The 20762-nt window shown below is 43.4% G+C and overlaps 1 protein-coding gene across 5 annotated transcripts in view; it reads right to left on the bottom strand.

The window, feature by feature from the left end:
• dgkzb (diacylglycerol kinase, zeta b) overlaps positions 1–20762 on the bottom strand; it is a 102377-nt gene that overhangs the window by 55646 nt on the left and 25969 nt on the right. For 2 of the 5 annotated variants that reach the window (XM_046356635.1, XM_046356618.1), the window contains exon 1: positions 1550–1695. The exons of the other annotated variants lie outside the window; for them this stretch is intronic. The gene's annotated coding sequence lies outside the window, so the exon portion shown is untranslated. Of the gene's footprint in view, positions 1–1549; positions 1696–20762 lie in introns of those variants that run through there. 5 annotated transcript variants of the gene reach the window in all.

Raw genomic sequence — 20762 nt, forward strand, 5'->3', positions numbered from 1 at the left:
TATAATATAATATATGCCATTTAGCAGACGCTTTTATCCAAAGCGACTTACAGTCATTACATTCTACTTCTTTGAGATTACTGTTCTTCACAGCAAATGGTATTTAAGACACCATCTCTCATTACTTTACCATTTAATATAATATCAGAAAATGTATCCAGTGTTCAACTTCATGCATTCATGGCTATTGACATGGATAGACCACTTCTACACTGTCTGGCACATTTACATTCAATCAATGATAACACCATGACAACAGCTAGCCTTTGCGGTGAGCCGTGAGGTGAGCAGCACTCTAGGAAATTAAGCCGGGTAAACCTGCTGCTAGTCCTGATTATCACCACAGAGGCGTCGTGACGATGTTCACAACAGATTATCATGAGGCTTCTCTGACCTGTACTGCTTCTGCCTGATAGGCGCTTCACTATTTTAGCACTTTCTCTTCGACCTCATTTGGTGCCTAGTGGCAACACCTGCAGCTGCTTTCACTCGACAGCGTGTAAACTCAGATTTTTTTTCTTATTCGCATATGTTGTAATTAGACCCTATTTTAAATGATCTGATAATATTTGCGTTGTGCACGCCATCGTTTGAGACACATCATGCTCTTGAATACAGGGTTGGCTGTCATTTCAAATCACCCCTTTTAATTTCAGTCAGACATCACATTTTGTCTTCAGCAATTTAGCGAGATGTTTCCCACACAAACCCAAAAAACGTATTGTCACACTCAAGGCTTCAATTGAGTGCAGTTGAGAGTTCCACTGCTTCTATCTTCGGGGGGAAAACTACATTGAAATGGATACCTGTTTAAAATGAGTCAGGCAGCCAGTCAGTTTCAGGTACAGTTAAACCACCACCATGTTACATTAATAACTAGCTGGTCTATAATCGGGGTGTGCATTACATCTGTAGGGCAGCCCCACCAGTAGTCCCATTTTAAGCAGCCTTGGCTGATGCTGTGGTCAACTACCAGTGAGGTCAACTGAGGGGGAGAGAACCAGATTCTCAGCCATTTAATCATTTATGATTAACACCCTGTTAATAAATGATTCTCATAAAATATTATTTCCATTAGCTTCCTATTTATTATTCCCACTAGATGTTTGAAAATGTCCACTGAAAAGTCTTCACTTACAAAGAAAGCCACTTTGGCCTTCCCTAAATAACAACTAGATTTGCTGCCACGATATCTATTACGATAACGTGTTTTTTTGGTAGTAGGTCGTAATCTTGAGAGCTTTGAAGAAGCAAATAAAATAATAACGAGAGAACACGGGCACACGGGTCTGTGCATCACTCACAATACTGACTGTGAATTATATTTTTTCAAATAAAATATTGTACAGTATTTACACAGACAACTAAAACTCAAGTCAAATGCAAATGCAATATACTGTATGAGCTAAGCTTGAATCAAACCTTTAATCCAACCAATTGATAAGAAACCAAAAATCACAGTCCTACATTTGAAATACAACTACAAAATCACTGACAACTCTACACCGACTTCACTTCCAAGGGTTAGGAATAAGTAGCAGTATACAACCTGAGATGGAGGTGCTCAATCAATCAAGCTTCTCTGTTGTCAGCAATAAAAACACATTAAATCAGGAAGAAAGAAGGAAAATGAGGGATGGGAGGGAAAAAGAGGGGAAGGGGAGGGATAGAGAGAGGAGGAAAACCTAAGCAGGAGGACTGATCTAAGAGTGAAGGGTGTGATCTATTGGCCCCTGCTAGAGCCTTGTTAGTGTGGGAGAAGCAAGGGAGAAAGGGAATCAGAGAGAGAGGGAGAGACACAGTAAGCTGCCGTTTTAAAATAACTCCGAGATAACAGGATGAACTAACTCTGTAAGCTTATGAGCTACACAAACTCTAACTCACACACGCACACCAGGCTACGAGAATGAAGATACATGCACAAATACACACACACACACAAACACGGACATGCACATGCAAACGTGTGCGCACACACACACCTTGCATACTTTGATTTTAGAGTGAACTATCACTTTACTTCTCTGGTAAAGGGTAAAGTACTGTTAATGCAAATGGTTTTCTAGCCACCTAGCCATCTAGTCACTTTACCTCTTTCCAGTTCCACATCATACAATAATATTGACTTTAGATCAAGTATGCTTACACTGTTTATACACATTCATGGCTATCAACATGGATTTACCACCAATACCCTTCTGACTGTAACTGAACTGAAAGCAGCTGTGGGTATAATTCTATAATAACGCTATATAAACTGTGTCTGTTTGTGACAGCACTGAGAACAGCAGCTGGATGTTTATTCTACACTCTTGTTTGTGTTGGCTCACTTCACTCCACCCCTTTCTAGATAACAAGCTCTGGTAGTAACCACTCCAACCCGCTCCCATAATGCATATCATTACCACTTCAAGGCCCTCATGCTGTTGCATTATGGATCAGTTAGCTTAAAACTAGGAAGGAGTTTGAATTTTAATTCGGCAAATATATAACGAAAGTGTGTATTCTGACAGAAATCAAACAATTTTCAGACAATTCCAAATACAGTACTTAATTAAGTTCATCCTCTGCCACCATTGTTACACTGTATCCAATTAGCAAGTACAAAGGTATAATTTACAAATGTATCTAATTACTAGGTTTGGAGAATAATGGAGTGCTATGGGTTGTCTTGGTTGTTACCATGGAGTCATAGGTTATGCGTCCAAAATGGTACCCTATTCCCTATAGTGCACTACTTTTGACCAGAGTGCAATATGGAACGTAGACATGGTAACCAGCAGACCCACCACCTCAAAGCAAGGTGCTTTAAATAAAGAGTGACTTTTACATTTATGACACACTTCCTTTAAGTCCATTGTATTGTTAAACCTGCAGTGTTTCCTGCATGGTTCATACACACACATATGATACAACTCAAATTCATTTCTTATACCGCACAATCCATAGTTGTAGGCTAACAATAGGCTATATGCTTTTGATAGTGGGTGTGAGGTGGAATTCACCTTTTTGTCCAATGAGGTCATTTCTGGGCAATATCTCTGTCCATTTAGGGGACCCCTTTTGGCTAAAGAGCACTCTCCGTGACAACATTGATCTGGCAATCTCTTGGATTTTGTTTCTCTCTTGAAAATTGGTATTTAGAAATACATATATAGAAATTCCGGAGTTCTAAATTGAGCAGCTGCTGAAAAATGAGCTCCTGTATTTATTGAGATTTAAATGTTTTTTTAGAGTGAAGTACATCGAAAAAATCAAGAGAAAACTGCAAGACTCAATAGAAGACAAAACAAGGAACAAACTAAACAAGACAGGCTTTTGAAAAATTAACTTTTTTTTTTTTTTCATAAAATTGTACAGTTATCTTAGCTAGGTGAATTGCTAGCAGAATTGTTTACTTGTTGCTAAGCAGTTGCTAGGGACTCTCCTGGAAGAAGCTAGCTAGCTTACAAAGAATAACAACAAAAAATATCTAGTTAACAGAAGAAAGGAAGACAAAATAAGGACAAAAGAAGGACAGAAGAAAAAGGAAAAGAAAGAGGACAACAAAGTGAAACAGTCAGCACTTCTATTGCAACTTCGTATTTCGTCGTCCTAACGTAGTCTACACTGCTATCTGCCCAGCAGCTAGCCAGCTAGCAAACGTCCACCGTCTACCGAATAGCAGCACTGTAGAAACTATTACACTCAACTGAACGACTTGATTAGTGTAGTGTTAGCTAGCTACATAGTTGTCTTTGCTGTCTTCGTATCCAAGATAATTGTGTAGTTTAGAGCGTGTAGTCTTAGAGTGATTATCTTAATTTACCGAGGTTAGCTAGCCAGCTATTTGTCGTCCTTAACGTAGGAGACACTGCTAGCTAGCCAACAGCTAGCCAACATCTACTGAATAGAACTTCCGCACTCAACAACCCGGTCGCATTCCGCTTCGCTCCACAGGTAGTATCACATTTTTCATTTCATTTCATTACAGCACAACGGTTTGATTTGTTTGATCGTAGCTAGCTACATAGCTGGCTACATAGCCGTCTGTGTATCAAAGATAATTGTGTAGTCTAGAGCGATTTTCTAGGTTAGCTAGCCAGCTATTGTCGTTCTTTTAACGCAACGTAACGTAATCAACACTGCTAGCTAGCCAGCTAGCCCCGAATAGCAGCACTGTAGAAACTACTACACTCAACGGAACGACTTGATTAGTGTAGTGTCAACAACGCAGCCACTGTCAGCTAGCCTACAAAGTCAACAACGCAGCCACTGCCAGCTAGCCTACTTCAGCAGTACTGTATCATTTTTAATAATTTTAGTCAATAAGATTCTTGCTACGTAAGCTTAACTTTCTGAACATTCGAGACGTGTAGTCCACTTGTCATTCCAATCTCCTTGCATTAGCGTAGCCTCTTCTGTAGCCTGTCAACTATGTGTCTGTCTATCCCTGTTCTCTCCTCTCTGCACAGACCATACAAACGCTCCACACCGCGTGGCCGCTGCCACCCTAATCTGGTGGTCCCAGCGCGCACGACCCACGTGGAGTTCCAGGTCTCCGGTAGCCTCTGGAACTGCCGATCTGCAGCCAACAAGGCAGAGTTCATCTCAGCCTATGCCTCCCTCCAGTCCCTCGACTTCTTGGCACTGACAGAAACATGGATCACCACAGATAACACTGCTACTCCTACTGCTCTCTCTTCGTCCGCCCACGTGTTCTCGCACACCCCGAGAGCTTCTGGTCAGCGGGGTGGTGGCATAGGGATCCTTATCTCTCCCATGTGGTCATTCTCTCTTTCTCCCCTTACCCATCTGTCTATCGCCTCCTTTGAATTTCATGCTGTCACAGTTACCAGCCCTTTCAAGCTTAACATCATCATTTATCGCCCTCCAGGTCCCCTCGGAGAGTTCATCAATGAGCTTGATGCCTTGATAAGCTCCTTTCCTGAGGACGGCTCACCTCTCACAGTTCTGGGCGACTTTAACCTCCCCACGTCTACCTTTGACTCATTCCTCTCTGCCTCCTTCTTTCCACTCCTCTCCTCTTTTGACCTCACCCTCTCACCTTCCCCCCTACTCACAAGGCAGGCAATACGCTCGACCTCATCTTTACTAGATGCTGTTCTTCCACTAACCTCATTGCAACTCCCCTCCAAGTCTCCGACCACTACCTTGTATCCTTTTCCCTCTCGCTCTCATCCAACACTTCCCACACTGCCCCTACTTGGATGGTATCGCGCCGTCCCAACCTTCGCTCTCTCTCCCCCGCTACTCTCTCCTCTTCCATCCTATCATCTCTTCCCTCTGCTCAAACCTTCTCCAACCTATCTCCTGATTCTGCCTCCTCAACCCTCCTCTCCTCCCTTTCTGCATCCTTTGACTCTCTATGTCCCCTATCTTCCAGGCCGGCTCGGTCCTCCCCTCCCGCTCCGTGGCTTGACGACTCAATGCGAGCTCACAGAACAGGGCTCCGGAAGGCCGAGCGGAAATGGAGGAAAACTCGCCTCCCTGCGGACCTGGCATCCTTTCACTCCCTCCTCTCTACATTTTCCTCCTCTGTCTCTGCTGCTAAAGCCACTTTCTACCACTCTAAATTCCAAGCATCTGCCTCTAACCCTAGGAAGCTCTTTGCCACATTCTCCTCCCTCCTGAATCCTCCCCCCCCCCCTCCTCCCTCTCTGCAGATGACTTCGTCAACCATTTTGAAAAGAAGATCGACGACATCCGATCCTCGTTTGCTAAGTCAAACAACACCGCTGGTTCTGCTCACACTGCCCTACCCTGTGCTCTGACCTCTTTCTCCCCTCTCTCTCCAGATGAAATCTCGCGTCTTGTGACGGCCGGCCGCCCAACAACCTGCCCGCTCGACCCTATCCCCTCCTCTCTTCTCCAGACCATTTCCGGAGACCTTCTCCCTTACCTCACCTCGCTCATCAACTTATCCCTGACCGCTGGCTACGTCCCTTCCGTCTTCAAGAGAGCGAGAGTTGCACCCCTTCTGAAAAAACCTACACTCGATCCCTCCGATGTCAACAACTACAGACCAGTATCCCTTCTTTCTTTTCTCTCCAAAACTCTTGAACGTGCCGTCCTTGGTCAGCTCTCCCGCTATCTCTCTCAGAATGACCTTCTTGATCCAAATCAGTCAGGTTTCAAGACTAGTCATTCAACTGAGACTGCTCTTCTCTGTATCACGGAGGCGCTCCGCACCGCTAAAGCTAACTCTCTCTCCTCTGCTCTCATCCTTCTAGACCTATCGGCTGCCTTCGATACTGTGAACCATCAGATCCTCCTCTCCACCCTCTCCGAGTTGGGCATCTCCGGCGCAGCCCACGCTTGGATTGCGTCCTACCTGACAGGTCGCTCCTACCAGGTGGCGTGGCGAGAATCTGTCTCCTCACCACGCGCTCTCACCACTGGTGTCCCCCAGGGCTCTGTTCTAGGCCCTCTCCTATTCTCGCTATACACCAAGTCACTTGGCTCTGTCATAACCTCACATGGTCTCTCCTATCATTGCTATGCAGACGACACACAATTAATCTTCTCCTTTCCCCCTTCTGATGACCAGGTGGCGAATCGCATCTCTGCATGTCTGGCAGACATATCAGTGTGGATGACGGATCACCACCTCAAGCTGAACTTCGGCAAGACGGAGCTGCTCTTCCTCCCGGGGAAGGACTGCCCGTTCCATGATCTCGCCATCACGGTTGACAACTCCATTGTGTCCTCCTCCCAGAGCGCTAAGAACCTTGGCGTGATCCTGGACAACAAACTGTCGTTCTCAACTAACATCAAGGCGGTGGCCCATTCCTGTAGGTTCATGCTCTACAACATCCGCAGAGTACGACCCTGCCTCACACAGGAAGCGGCGCAGGTCCTAATCCAGGCACTTGTCATCTCCCGTCTGGATTACTGCAACTCGTTGTTGGCTGGGCTCCCTGCCTGTGCCATTAAACCCCTACAACTCATCCAGAACGCCGCAGCCCGTCTAGTGTTCAACCTTCCCAAGTTCTCTCACGTCACCCCGCTCCTCCGCTCTCTCCACTGGCTTCCAGTTGAAGCTCGCATCCGCTACAAGACCATGGTGCTTGCCTACGGAGCTGTGAGGGGAACGGCACCTCAGTACCTCCAGGCTCTGATCAGGCCCTACACCCAAATAAGGGCACTGCGTTCATCCACCTCTGGCCTGCTCGCCTCCCTACCACTGAGGAAGTACAGTTCCCGCTCAGCTCAGTCAAAACTGTTCGCTGCTCTGGCTCCCCAATGGTGGAACAAACTCCCTCACGACGCCAGGACAGCGGAGTCAATCACCACCTTCCGGAGACACCTGAAACCCCACCTCTTTAAGGAATACCTAGGATAGGATAAAGTAATCCTTCTCACCCCCTCCCCCCTTAAAATATTTAGATGCACTATTGTAAAGTGGTTGTTCCACTGGATGTCATAAGGTGAATGCACCAATTTGTAAGTCGCTCTGGATAAGAGCGTCTGCTAAATGACTTAAATGTAAATGTAAATGTAAAACAGACACTGCCATGGCACAAAGACAAACACACCTGTATGGAATTTGACCCTTTGTGAAGGAATTGTGCAGGGGGTCCTGCAGGAATCCTATAGAACTGACAGAGTATGAATTATCCTCCAGAAATAAATCAAAATCCTGCACAAACAGGACAATTCCAGCACGATTTCTTGGGCTACTGAAGGAGGGGGGAAAAAAGAAAAGAAAAAGCCTCAGAAGATAAAGTGTGTTTGGAAGTGAGTGTAAATCATTTTGTATCTAGCTAGCAATTTGTTTTTGTTTGCAGAATATTTTTCATTAGTAAATTAGCTAGCATGTTCTCTACCACTGGCTGCAAGCAAGCTAGTTTTGACAAAAAAATAAATACTATTTAGTACTGCCAACTCTCATGCATTGGGCATGGGACACGCATTTGTCCCTGTTCACATGCTAAAACTCATATTTCTCACGCATTGAAAAAAGTACTGCTTTTATTTCTAATTAATCCTGTGCTTATTTATAAATGTATTATATTATAAAGAATTAATCCAGATAACTAGCTAGCTACCTCATTACAACTTAGTTAGGTTGTAGCTAATACAAATGTATTGTGTACTTTCATTTTGAAGTGCATTATCAGAAGGCTTTGTCCTTTCTTTATAACAAAATGCAATTTACCACTTGGCTGTCTATTGTATCACCCTGTCACAGGCCCTCCGAGTCAACACCACCTAATAAGATGAGGAAGTACATTGGTTTAAGAGGATTGCCTGCTACAGTTGTTCGAGACATGTCCAGTTTGCAGCTGAACATGCAACATAGAGAAGACAAGCAAGGGAACCCTCAGTTCCCTCGCTGTGAGCATTCCTATAAATATATTCAGTGTATATTCAGTGCATTAACTTTTCAACAGTGCCTCCAAATCATTTTATTGTCAAAGCATATGCACCTGCAATTCTAAATCACAAGCAATGTAACCGCGGCAGCTTCACCCGGGTGATCCATAATATTTCTGCCATTGCACTGTGAACCACGGCAGATTGAAGCTTGTGATTGGTTTAGTAAGGGAACGGGACCCAGGTGATTTGATGTGCGTTTGTAAAATAAATGCTCCTCACGATTACATGTCGAGTGTGCAAGCGTTGCAAAATAAATGTACACATACATGTTATTCAATCATTGCAACCACACTGCTCACGCACGTCAATGAGCGTCTGTGTAGCCAGGCATTAAAATAGAACTTGGTTCTATTTGTGACACTTGACACGCTGTAAGTCCCGCCTCAAAATAATGAATGTGTAACTAATTCTAGTGGTGGGACAATACATTGTATGATCATTTGGGCTGGGTGTAGGGCAGGTCAGATTTAGGTCATCTGGTCTTCAGGAGATTTTATTATCCGATTAATTCATTTGGTCTTTCACAATAGCTGATAATCATTAGAATAATTCCCATCCCCTCAAAGGGCAAAGCTATATACTAATTAGTGTGCTTATCTCAGCAAGAACACACACTTACCAATTTTTCTGGTGTAATTAGAGAATTTTAGATCTGACACACCAACTTGTATCTGATAACATATGTACAAAGTTCAATGAGAGCTATGCAATTTGTGTTGAATACAGGCTAAATACAGGCTAAAACATCAAATGAGATTAGGCTATATTGAAATTACCCTTGCCCGGGCCTTCCGAGTGGCGCAGCGGTCTAAGGCAGTGCTGGAGGCTTCACTACAGACACGGATTCGATCCTGGCTGTATCACAACCGCCCGTGATCGGGAGTCCCATTGGGCGGCGTACAATGGCCCAGCGTCGTCCAGGTTAGTGGAGGGTTTGGCCGGGGGGGGCATTACTTGGCTCATCGCGTTCTACCAGACGCTTGCAGGCTGACCTCGGTTGTCAGTTGAACAGTGTTTCCTCCGACACATTGGTGCGGCTGGCTTCCGGGTTAATCAGGCGGGTGTTAAGGAGAGCGGTTTGGCGGGTCATGTTTCGGAGGACGCATGACTCGACTTTTGCCTCCCAAGCCCGTTGGGTAGTTGCAGAAATGAGACAAAATCAAAATTGGGGAGAGAACGGATAGAAATTACCCGTGCCAATATCCTGTTTTGTCATTTTAGTATTGTGCACAAGCGGCTAGGCAGAAACAGTAGGCATACATGCAAAATACCTTGCCTATGTAGAGTAAGACGATGACAAGGTTTTGCAAATCAGCCTCAACCACCTGAAGATTGTTATTCATTAGATTTATCTTGAATGTGGGGTAATTCGTCAGATGAACATATTCAAACCCCCAGTATTTGGGAAACAGATCAGTGGTGGGCGGCCAAACATCTTGGAGGACTGTCTCTAGGCTGATTTTAAAGGGATAGTTCACCCAAATTCATGACATATTTGAATGTTGGTTGCTTATGATTAAGGAGAGACTGGAACCCATCCTATGGCTAGACACTAAACATAATAGAACGTGTTGGCTTAGACTGTTAACAACATGTAAACTATAACAACATGTAAACTATATTTCATTTCCAATTTTATTGAAAACAAATACATTTGCACAATGAACACTTGTCTCTCAAATACATCGTTACAGTTGTTGGTTAGCTAGCTAGCAAATGTTTGCCATATTAGCATACACGTGACATTAGACAAAACAAGACAAGGGATCATGAACAAGATAAAACTAGGTGAACCAAACCACCTACGATTCCCCTCATGGCAGCTTCTTGTCATTGTTGCTACTGTAACTGTCTGGCCATCCAAAACTATCTGGCCATCCTTTACTACTACAGTACATAATTTGCACTACTTGATCGCTGTTTTTCATGTAACACACACACACGCACACACACAGATGTTATACAGTTATATTGTGAACTCTGCCCCTCATCTCTCTATTCTCCAGTTAAAACGAGCCTATAAACAACAGTGAGACCGACAACCACAGAAGGCAGCACTGGACAGCCATGCAGGTGCAGGTAACACCCCGCAGTTTCAGGCTCTATTTTCTCCCTTTAAAACGGAGCCTAACACACATGCGAATCACAGATGTTGTTGGTGTTTCATCCATTTTAAAAACCAACTATCCCCAAGTTTACCGTTGCAGAAATGTGTTTCCCTCCTTCACACCAATACACATACTGTAAGTTGTTCATGTGATGTCACCATTACTCTCACTCTTGTTACAAAATATGCTTTTACCATTTTAATTCAAAATCTCATATTTTCTTCCTCCTAGGAATCATCTTTTACGCAGTGCTGGTGACATGGACAATCAAACACGTCCGCTGTTGCTGCATTGAATTAATAAAATTGCCAGTACAATGTTGTGCTTTCTGATCATTCATTTGAAAGAATGTGGATTGTTCTACAGTTAATTCTCTCTGAAGGATAAGAAAGGGATCCTGCAGGTTATTTTAGGGCCATTATGCTGAAGGACAATTCCTACAGGTAGTCCTGGGAGGTAGTTATCTTTTGATAAAGCGAGGCAGGGTAGCTAACGTTAGCTAGTGAGGCAGGCTAGCTTACGTTTTTTGCTAACATTAGCGTAGTTCGCTAGCTAGATAACTAGCTAGCTAGCTACCTCATTACAACTTAGTTAGGTCGTAACTCATACACGTTTACTGTGTATTGTCCTTTTGGTTGTGAAGTGCATTATCAAAAAGCTTTGTCCTTTCTTTATAACAAAATGCAATTTACCACTTGGCTGTCTATTGTATCACCCTGTCACAGGCCCTCCGAGTCAACACCACCTAATAAGATCAGGAAGTACATTGGTTTATGAGGATTGCTTGCTGCAGTTGTTCGAGACATGTCCAGTTTGCAGCTGAACATGCAACATAGAGAAGACAAGCAAGGGGACCCTCAGCATCACGCAGAGATGGCCTCGCTGTGAGCATTCAAATAAATGGAACAGGGAAGACAATTGAATCAGGTTGGTGACATCTGACCTGGCCAAAGGTCAAAAACAGTTTCAAGTTCTATCCCAATTTCCCTTCAGAACCTAGCCTGGTGGTAACAGTCTGATCACTGTGTTGACCATTCTATTTCACTTCACACATACCTGAAGTGAAATAGAAAGGTGAACACAGTGATCCGGTTGGTTCCGCCATGCTAATCATAACCACCTTTGATAATGTAATCAGTGCTCGGTATGTGCTTTTCTTTGTGACCAATTAGTATCTTAGATGAAGGGCCGGGAGTTGATCAACGCTGCCATGCCCATCCTACGCAGGGATTTGCTACGCACTTTTCAGTAGTTGGTATTCAGACTTACCTTATGCAGGTGTGTAAAGGGCTTTGCAGGCCTGGTTCCCTTGTGCGCACAGAATTCTTATAATTCAACTCCTGAAAACCCTCCCACTTGCTGGCCAACATCATTTCTCATGGAGTTTTCATTCAATTGCACAACGTTAGCCTAATATGATCCACTAACATTAGTCAGAAACAACTTCACGGACGTGACAGAGGCAAGAAAGGTAAACAGAATGGAATGATGCAAATGGAAGAAATGGAAGAATATTAAAACTAAAGTGACAGTTATAAATGTATGTGGGTATTACTGATGGTGGCTCCCAATAGTGGCTAATATTTAACATGATCCCAATTGTAAAATAACATGGAGAAAAACCTGGGCATATAATTCAAACATTCTAAAACTCATACATCAACTCGGTTGGTTCAGCCCTATAGAAGCCTGTAGCTTGGGTCTCCAAATACCTTCATTCAAATTATGAGATTCAGGAAAAACGGCACAGCTATTTATAGCCTACTTCACTGTGGAAAAGGGGCCACCATACATGTCATGTTGATATGATTTTCAGTTTGCTTCCATATGACTGGTTTCACATTTGTCTCCAGGGATCATAAAGAAAAAATAATCTAAAACAATTGCTGTGTAATTACAATACCCTTCTCTAAACGGGTTACTCATTAACCTAGTTCCTATCAATTAATAAATTACAGTGCATGGAAAACGCTTTCATTTCTAAATAATGCTTTTTGAACTTGGTACCGACAGGTTCGCTGGACCTTTTTCATGGTTTCCTTGCGTGAATTGATGAGGGAATTCATTTCTTAGATCTCCACCCCGAACAAATAGCGGGTGAATAGCATGCTATTCTCATGCTTAAGTTCAAGGTCAGAATACACATAGAGAAGTGCATGAAAAGGGAATTACGTTCCATTTACGCACGCTTAACTCAGGTCGGAATCGGCCCCTTGGAGACATGTGAGATGATGTGATGGAGTCCTGACCAACAGACAGGAGTGACACTGATGTCTCTGAAGAGAAAGTGACCTAGCACATGGCATAACAGTTTTAATAGACAACTTTTACTTGTATTGTCTCTTTTAATTATTGAATTGACTGGTAATACCCGATATGGGGGAGGGAGAAACCCTGTGTATTCTACAACAGGATCAGGGAATTCCTGTTGTATACGGGAAACCACACAGGAAGGTATGACCACAGACGTTTCCCAAGATAGCTCCATTACCACCAGACAAAATTCTGATAAGCACAGTATCTGTATCAGCTAGGAATGACAATGAAAGATAAAAGGTGCACATTGTTATATTAGCAGAACACTGCTTCTATGGAACTATGTAAAGGGTTGTCTACATGGACTGGTTACTACAATTTTATAAACTTAGTTTAGAATATACAGTACCAGTCAAACCATTGGAAACACCTACTCATTCCAGGGTTTTTCTTAATTTTTTACTATTTTCTACATTGTAGAGTAATAGTGAAGACATAACAACTATGAAAAAACACATACGGAATCATGCAGTAACCAAAAAAAGTGTTAAACAAAATCAAAATATATTTTATATTTAAGATTCTTCAAAAGTTGCCACCCTTTACCTTGATGACAGCTTTGCACACTTTTGGCATTCTCTCAACCAGCTTCATAAGGTAGTCCCCTGGAAAGTGTTTCAATTAACAGGTATGCCTTGTTAAAAGGTAATTTGTGGAATTTCTTTCCGTCTCAATGTGTTTGAGTCAATCAGTTGTGTTGTGACAAGGTAGGGGTGGTATACAGAAGACAGCCCTATTTGGTAAAAGACCAAGTCCCAATTATGGCAAGAACAGCTCAAATAAGCAAAGAGAAACGCCAGTCCATCATTACTTTATTAAGACAGGGGTGGGCAACTCGTGGAGGACCTGATTGGTGTCAAACTTTTTCTCCATCCCTAGCTGATTAATCAAATTGCGTTCTAAACTGGTGATCAGGATAAGGTGATTATTGGAGTCAGGTGTGTTAGCTGGGGCAAAACTGTGTCACCAATCAGGCCCTCGAGGACTGGAATTGCCCACCCCTGCTTTAAGACATGAAGGTCTGTCAATCTGGAACATTTCAATAACTTTTTCAAAGTTTCTTCAAGTGCAGTCGCAAAAACCATCAAGCGCTATGATGAAACTGGCTCTCATGAGGACCGCCACAAGAATGGAAGACCCAGAGTTACCTCTGCTGCAGAGGATAAGTTCATTAGATTTAACTGCACCTCAGATTGCAGCCCAAATAAACACTTCACAGAGTTCAAGTAACAGATACATATCAACATCAACTGTTCAGAGGAGACTGAGTGAATCAGGCCTTCATGGTCGAATTGCTGCAAAGAAACCATTACTAAAGGACACCAAGAAGAAGAAGAGACTTGCTTGGGCAAAGAAACACCAGCAATGGACATTAGACTGGTGGAAATCTGTCCTTTGGTCTGATGAGTCCAAATTTGAGAGTTTTGGTTCCAACCGCCGTGTCTTTGAGACGTAGAGTAGGTGAACGGACGATAGCTGCATGTGTGGTTCCTACCGTGAAGCATGGAAGAGGTGGTGCGATGGTGCTTTGCTGGTGACACTGTCTGTGATTTATTTAGAATTCAAACCAGCATGGCTACCACAGCATTCTACAGCGATATAACATCCCATCTGGTGTGCGCTTAGTGGGACTATCATTTGTTTTTCAACAAGACAATGACCCAACACACCTCCAGGCTGTGTAAAGGCTATTTGACCAAGGAGAGTGATGGAGTGCTACATCAGATGACCTGGCTTCCACAATCAACCGACCTCAACCCAATTGAGATGGTTTGAGATGAGTTGGACTGCTGAGTGAAGGAAATGCAGCCAACTAGTGCTCAGCATATGTGGGAACTCCTTCAAGATTGTTGGAAAAGCATTCCTCATAAAGCTGGTTGAGAGAATTTCAAGAGTGTGCAAAGCTGTCATCAAGGCAAAGGGTGGCTACTTTGAAGAATATAAAATATATTTTGATTTGTTTAACACTTTTTTGGTTACTACATGATTCCATATGTGTTATTTCATAGTTTTGATGTCTTCACTATTATTCTACAATGTAGATATTTTTTACATAAATTCAGCAATGTAATGCAGGAGATTTGTTTTGTGTGATTGAGTAGCAGGAAAGAGCTGTGGGAAAGCTTCTAACAGATAGGTGTGTCTTGGACACACCCAAGAAACACCCACATCAAACCACAACCCCAAGCCAACTCACGTTTTGCTTCTGTTATGCCCGCCAGCATTTCTTGTCAGGCAAAGGCAAAAAACGAGGCCAAATCATTACAACAAATGTGCCCAAATATCAAATATTGGCCAAATGCATAGATTATATCTATGATATCCGGTAGATACCTTTCTTTGTACTACAGTCAAGTTTTCATCGTAAAACTGAAAATCATACTCCGTCTATCCAAGACAGTAGCTAAATTGTTTGGATGCAGCAATGCTACCACCTAGTGGGTCATAGAAGTACCAGTAGATCCCGTACCTCCCTGTTCAAATACACTTACAAAATTAGACTTCAGTATGTTTCTTTATTCTAAAAACATTTCCCTTTAGGGGACCTTAAGAATGATACATTAATGTTTCAAACATCTGAACATGTTTCTGGGAAGATGTCTTAAAAGCTATACTCTACCTCCTCTTTTCGATTTTTAGACCCAAATGGATTCATGACTCTCCTTTACACCTCCCTCCCTGTCCCTCCTCCTTTCAGTCTTCTTCTCATTCCACTCTTCGGCTATGCTCTCGACTGCTCCTTTGCTCTCTCTCTCCATATTTGCTCTTTTGCTGCCCCTTTCCCCTCCAACTGTGTGTGTCCTAACCCAGGTGCCCTTAATGTCCTATCTCCTCCTCATTCAGGTCACAACAAAGCTGCCCTCCTAAGTCTTCTTCTCCCGCTCTCTCTAGCTCCTCACTCTCTCTAGCTCCTTGCTCTCTCTTTCCATCTCTTCTCCATGCTGACCCTTTCCCCTCTAACTTGTGTGTGTCCTAACCCTACTGTAGCTCCTCTCCTCTCCCATCTCCTCTCCAGGACACAGGAGAGCTGCCCTCCTGCCCTCCTGCGCTGGTGCTGGCCTGGTCCCCAAGCACACGAGTACACTCCTGGGCCTTCCTCTGTGACAATGACCCCATAGTATAAATAGAAACAGGACAAAGTGGCGACAAAGATAGCCCAGGAAATGGGTCTGTGTAATCCCTGGGTCCTGACTGCGTCACTGTGATGCGCGCAGTGTATGCACGTGTCTGTGTGGCTCTGTGTGTGTGTGTGCACGCTAGCAGCGAGTCTCATCACACTCCAATCAGGTTTCATTTGACCTCATCCATAACAGTTTGTCTGGCCTTAGGAGTAATTGGGATCACTCTTCACATTTCCCCAAAAGATCAAATGACAACATTTTCCCCCAATGTCGGCACTAATGCCCTACGCAACATGTGCAGCATTAGATTCGCATTAAATGAAATTATCCAAACAGGCTGTCACATGGAAGCCTTTAGCCTAGCGTATTTACTTCACAAAAGTTCATCAATTCAAAGCGTGCGCATAATTCACACTGACGGACTGCGCACGCTTTGAATTTATGAACTTCTGTGAAGTAAATACGCTACGTGACTTGAATGCAATTAATAAACCCTACAAGAAACCCCTACATTAGTTCTCTAGCCTATAAAATAATGTCTCCCTCTTTAAGCTGTAATTGTGAATCTTCAGACAGTCACAATTGTGATATAGGCATCTCTGTCACAGACTTGAAGTATCTTAACAATTCCGAGAGGCATGAGGGAAAATGGAATATTCTACTGTCCTAGAGCATATTCTATTTTCCTATCCAGTCCTAATCCCACTGAAATTTAAAAATCCTGACTCCTGTCTCACATGAAAATTCCAAACTTTTGATTCTGTAATCCATAGGTTGCATTACCAAAGAACGCCTCTTTCGCCTGCATGTCAAAATACCGTTCTAACATGTCCCCCTCATACTTACTGCCAATATGAGAGCTTCGGTAGAGAATGTGTGTTCAACAAATGGTATGAGAGTAGATATGGATATTTTCTCAAGTTGAGTTGGTCCCCGTTAAAATACCTTGATATTTGAACTATTTCTACTCTTCATCTCCCCGTTGTCCATGGGCTGATCTGCTATCCATATAATCATCAACTCCATTTTGCCAAATATAGGAGATATTATGTCATTCGTTGAAGGAGGTTATCTAGCATGCTTAGCAACTTTGGTCATTTCACTTTTGTTTGACTGCCGTTACAAAGTAAGAACGTTTCAACAACTATACTCGGAGTGCGCTCTGTGAGTCCTCACCTCTTTGCCGAGATGCGCTGGTCATCAAAGATAGTTACTCTATCATTAGTACATATCAGTTTAATTTGCTCTGAAACCTTTACAAGGCGGTGCAGCCAAGCCGACAAGGTGGAGCAGCACTGCTGTTATTTGGGGAGAACCCTGGCATCTTGACCATATCTTGGTTTTAAAAGCTTTAAATGGGCACTTCTGATTTTTGCGGTATTTCCCGCGACTCTCAAGATAAATATGAAGTGTTCCCCCGTCTTGAAACTTGGTCGATTTTCAAGAAAATATTCATCCCTAGTCTGGCCCAAGGGATCCCAGTTAAGCTGGGATAGGGACGGTCTTTTTAGTCAAGCCCCATTAGACAGATGCATCAAAATGGATTGGGAGTCTAAATGTAAATGCATTTTAATTGCAACAACCAATTTAAAAAGAGAACATTTTGCTTCAGCCTCAGCTCATTATCGAAAACCAGTAAGAGTTCACATCTCTCCGTGTCACCACAGTTACTCTATCCTGTGCCTCATCATCAGAGGTGCTGGCAGCGCATGTGCTGAAGCAGCATGGGAGAGAAAATGACCAGCTGGCCGTACACACACATCACACACATACACACACCTAGTGGCCGTGCTCTGTCACTTTCTCTCACACACACACACAAACACACACCTAGTGGCCGTGCTGTTACACAGGAGCCCAGGTGGCAGAAATGGAGAGAAAAAGAGAGCGCTGGTCTGGATGGCATTATCAGATTACGCCCAACTCAGTGGCTAACTGCGCGCAGACATTAAACCCACCCTACAAGTGCCACCTCACCTTCAACAGGGAACCAGCGACCCACAGGTAGAGAAGGTTATTTGTGTATTTTGGTTTCAATGGGGCGGAGCTGTGGTACAATGGATGTCAGGTGTTCTGGGTGGTGTTCATTAGGCACCAAACAGAAGAAAATGGACTGAAACAGGGAGGGACAACCTGGACTTAACAGGGGGGGCCCCTGTTTTCAAGAACTAAGAGCCGCTGGGGCGGAAGCGTAGCCTAGTGGTTAGAGCGTTGGACTAGTAATCGAAAGGTTGCAAGTTCAAATCCCTGAGCTGAAGGTACAAATCTGTTGTTCTGCCCCTGAACAAGGCAGTTAACCCACTGTTCCTCGGCCGTCATTGAAAATAAGAATTTGTTCTTAACTGACTTGCCTAGTTAATAAAGGTAAAATAGTTGTGACGGAAGTGTACAACTATACATGGCCTGACATGTGTTGTCTGTGGGTCACCAGCACCTGAGGACAATTCAGTTTAATTCCAAATTCAAAGAGAAGGAAAATATAAGTTTCTCATAACAACATTGAACAAACAGACAAACTGACTGGCTCATAACACACACACACACACACACGCAATGGTGATTCATCAGTCAGGGGGGACTGGTAAAATGTGTTTGGTTGTTTGGTGTGACTGACTGAACATGACAGTTGTTGATGAGCAGAGAACTGCTACAGAGGCAGCCATCCATCTGTGTTTCTATCACTGCATTTGTATCACACTAAAATAAAAGCAAATGATCTGTGCACAGATTGTAAATCCTGAACAAGACATCAACATACCAGTAAAACGCATAAACACACATGCGTGGGTGCATTTTACTTGACATTTGACATTTTAGTAATTTAGCAGACAATCTTATCCAGAGCGACTTACAGTTAGTGCATTAGTCTTAAGATGGGTAGGTAGGACAATCACATACAGTATCTTAGTCATGGTAAGTACATTTTTCCACAATAAAGAGGCTATCAGCAAAGTCTGCTAGTAGGGGAGAAAAAAAGTGAAGTGTGAGTTCACAAAAGGCTACTTACATTTTTTTTAAAATAATAACTACACACATGCATATACATGATCCCACACGCGCATGCATGCCTGCGCGCAAACACACGAGTAAACGCACTCACACACAAAGTTTTACACACACACACTGTGTCAAACACACACACCATTTACGGGTCTGTATTCAGCTTTATGATGTCAGTCCACTGAGAAACCAGATATTCAAGAGTAGCTTGCACAAGTACAGTGCCTTCGGAAACTATTGAAACCCCATTACTTTTTCCACATTTTGTTACGTTACAGCTTTCTTCTAAAATAGATCAAATCAAAAAATCCTCAGCAATCTACACACAAAACCCTATAATGAAAAAGCGAAAAACAGGTTTTTCGAAAAGTTTGCAAATTTAAAGATAAAAAATTAATACGTATTTACATAAGTATTCAGACCCTTTGCTATGAGACTCGAAATTGAGCTCAAGTGCATCCAGTTTACATTGATCATCCTTGAGATGTTTCTACAACTTGATTGGAGTCCACCTGGGGTAAATTCAATTGATTGGACATGATTTGGAAAGGCACACACGTGTCTATATAAGGTCCCACAGTTGACAGCATGTCAGAGCCAAAACCAAGCCATGAGGTCGAAGGAATTGTCCTTAGAGCACCGAGGCAGGATTGTGTCGAGACATAGATCTGGGGAAGGGTACCAAAAAATGTCTGCAGCATTGAAGGTCCCCGTGAACACAGTGGCCTCCATCATTCTTATATGGAAAAAGTTTAGAACCACCAAGACTCATCCTAGAGCTGGCCGCCCGGCAGAACTGAGCAATCGGCGGAGAAGGTCCTTGGTCAGGGAGGTGACCAAGAACACGATGGTCAATCTGACAGAGCTCCCGAGTTCCTGTGTGGAGATGGGAGAACATTCCAGAAGGACAACCATCTCTGCAGCACTCCACCAATCAGGCCTTTATGGTAGAGTGGCCAGACAGGAGCCACTCCTAAGTAAAAGGCACATGACAGCCCGCTTGGAGTTTGCCAAAAGGCACCTAAACACTCTCTGACCATGGGAAACAAGATTCTCTGGTCTGATGAAACCAAGATTGAACTCGTTGGCCTGAATACCAAGCATCATGTCTAGAGGAAACCTGGCACCATCCCTACGGGGAAGCATGTTGGTGGAACAATCATCCTGTGGGATGTTTCGCAGCGGCAGGGACTAGTCAGGATTGAGGCAGAAGATGAACTGAACAAAGTACAGAGAGATCATTGATGAAAACCTGCTCCAGAGCACTCAGGACCTGAGACTGGGGTGAAGGTTCACCTTCCACACAGGACAACGACCCTAAGCACACAGCCAAGACAATGCAGGAGTGGCTTCGGGACAAGTCTCTGAATGTCCTTGAGCGGCCCAGCCAGAGCATGGACTTAAACCCGATCGAACATCTCTGGAGAGACCTGAAAATAGCACTGCAGCAACGCTCCTGATCCAACCTGACAGAAGTTGAGAGGATCTGCAGAGAAGAATGGGAGAAATTCACCAAATACAGGTGTGCCAAGCTTGAAGCATCATACCCAGGAAGACTTGAGGTTGTAATTACTGCCAACGGTGCTTCAACAAAGTACTGAGTAATGGGTTTGAATACTTACAGTACAAGTCAAAAGTTTGGACACACTTACTTTTTCTTTATTTTTACTATTTTCTAGACCAAGTCCATATTAAGGCACGAACAGCTCAAATAAGCAAAGATAAATGACAGTCAATCATTACTTTAAAACATGAAGGTCAGTCAATCTGGAAAATTTCAAGAACTTTTAACATTTCTTCAAGTGCAGTTGCAAAAACCCATCAAGCGCTATGA

This window comes from Oncorhynchus gorbuscha, linkage group LG01, assembly GCF_021184085.1.
Source record: "Oncorhynchus gorbuscha isolate QuinsamMale2020 ecotype Even-year linkage group LG01, OgorEven_v1.0, whole genome shotgun sequence".
In the NCBI taxonomy this organism is placed as follows: Eukaryota; Metazoa; Chordata; class Actinopteri; order Salmoniformes; family Salmonidae; genus Oncorhynchus; species Oncorhynchus gorbuscha.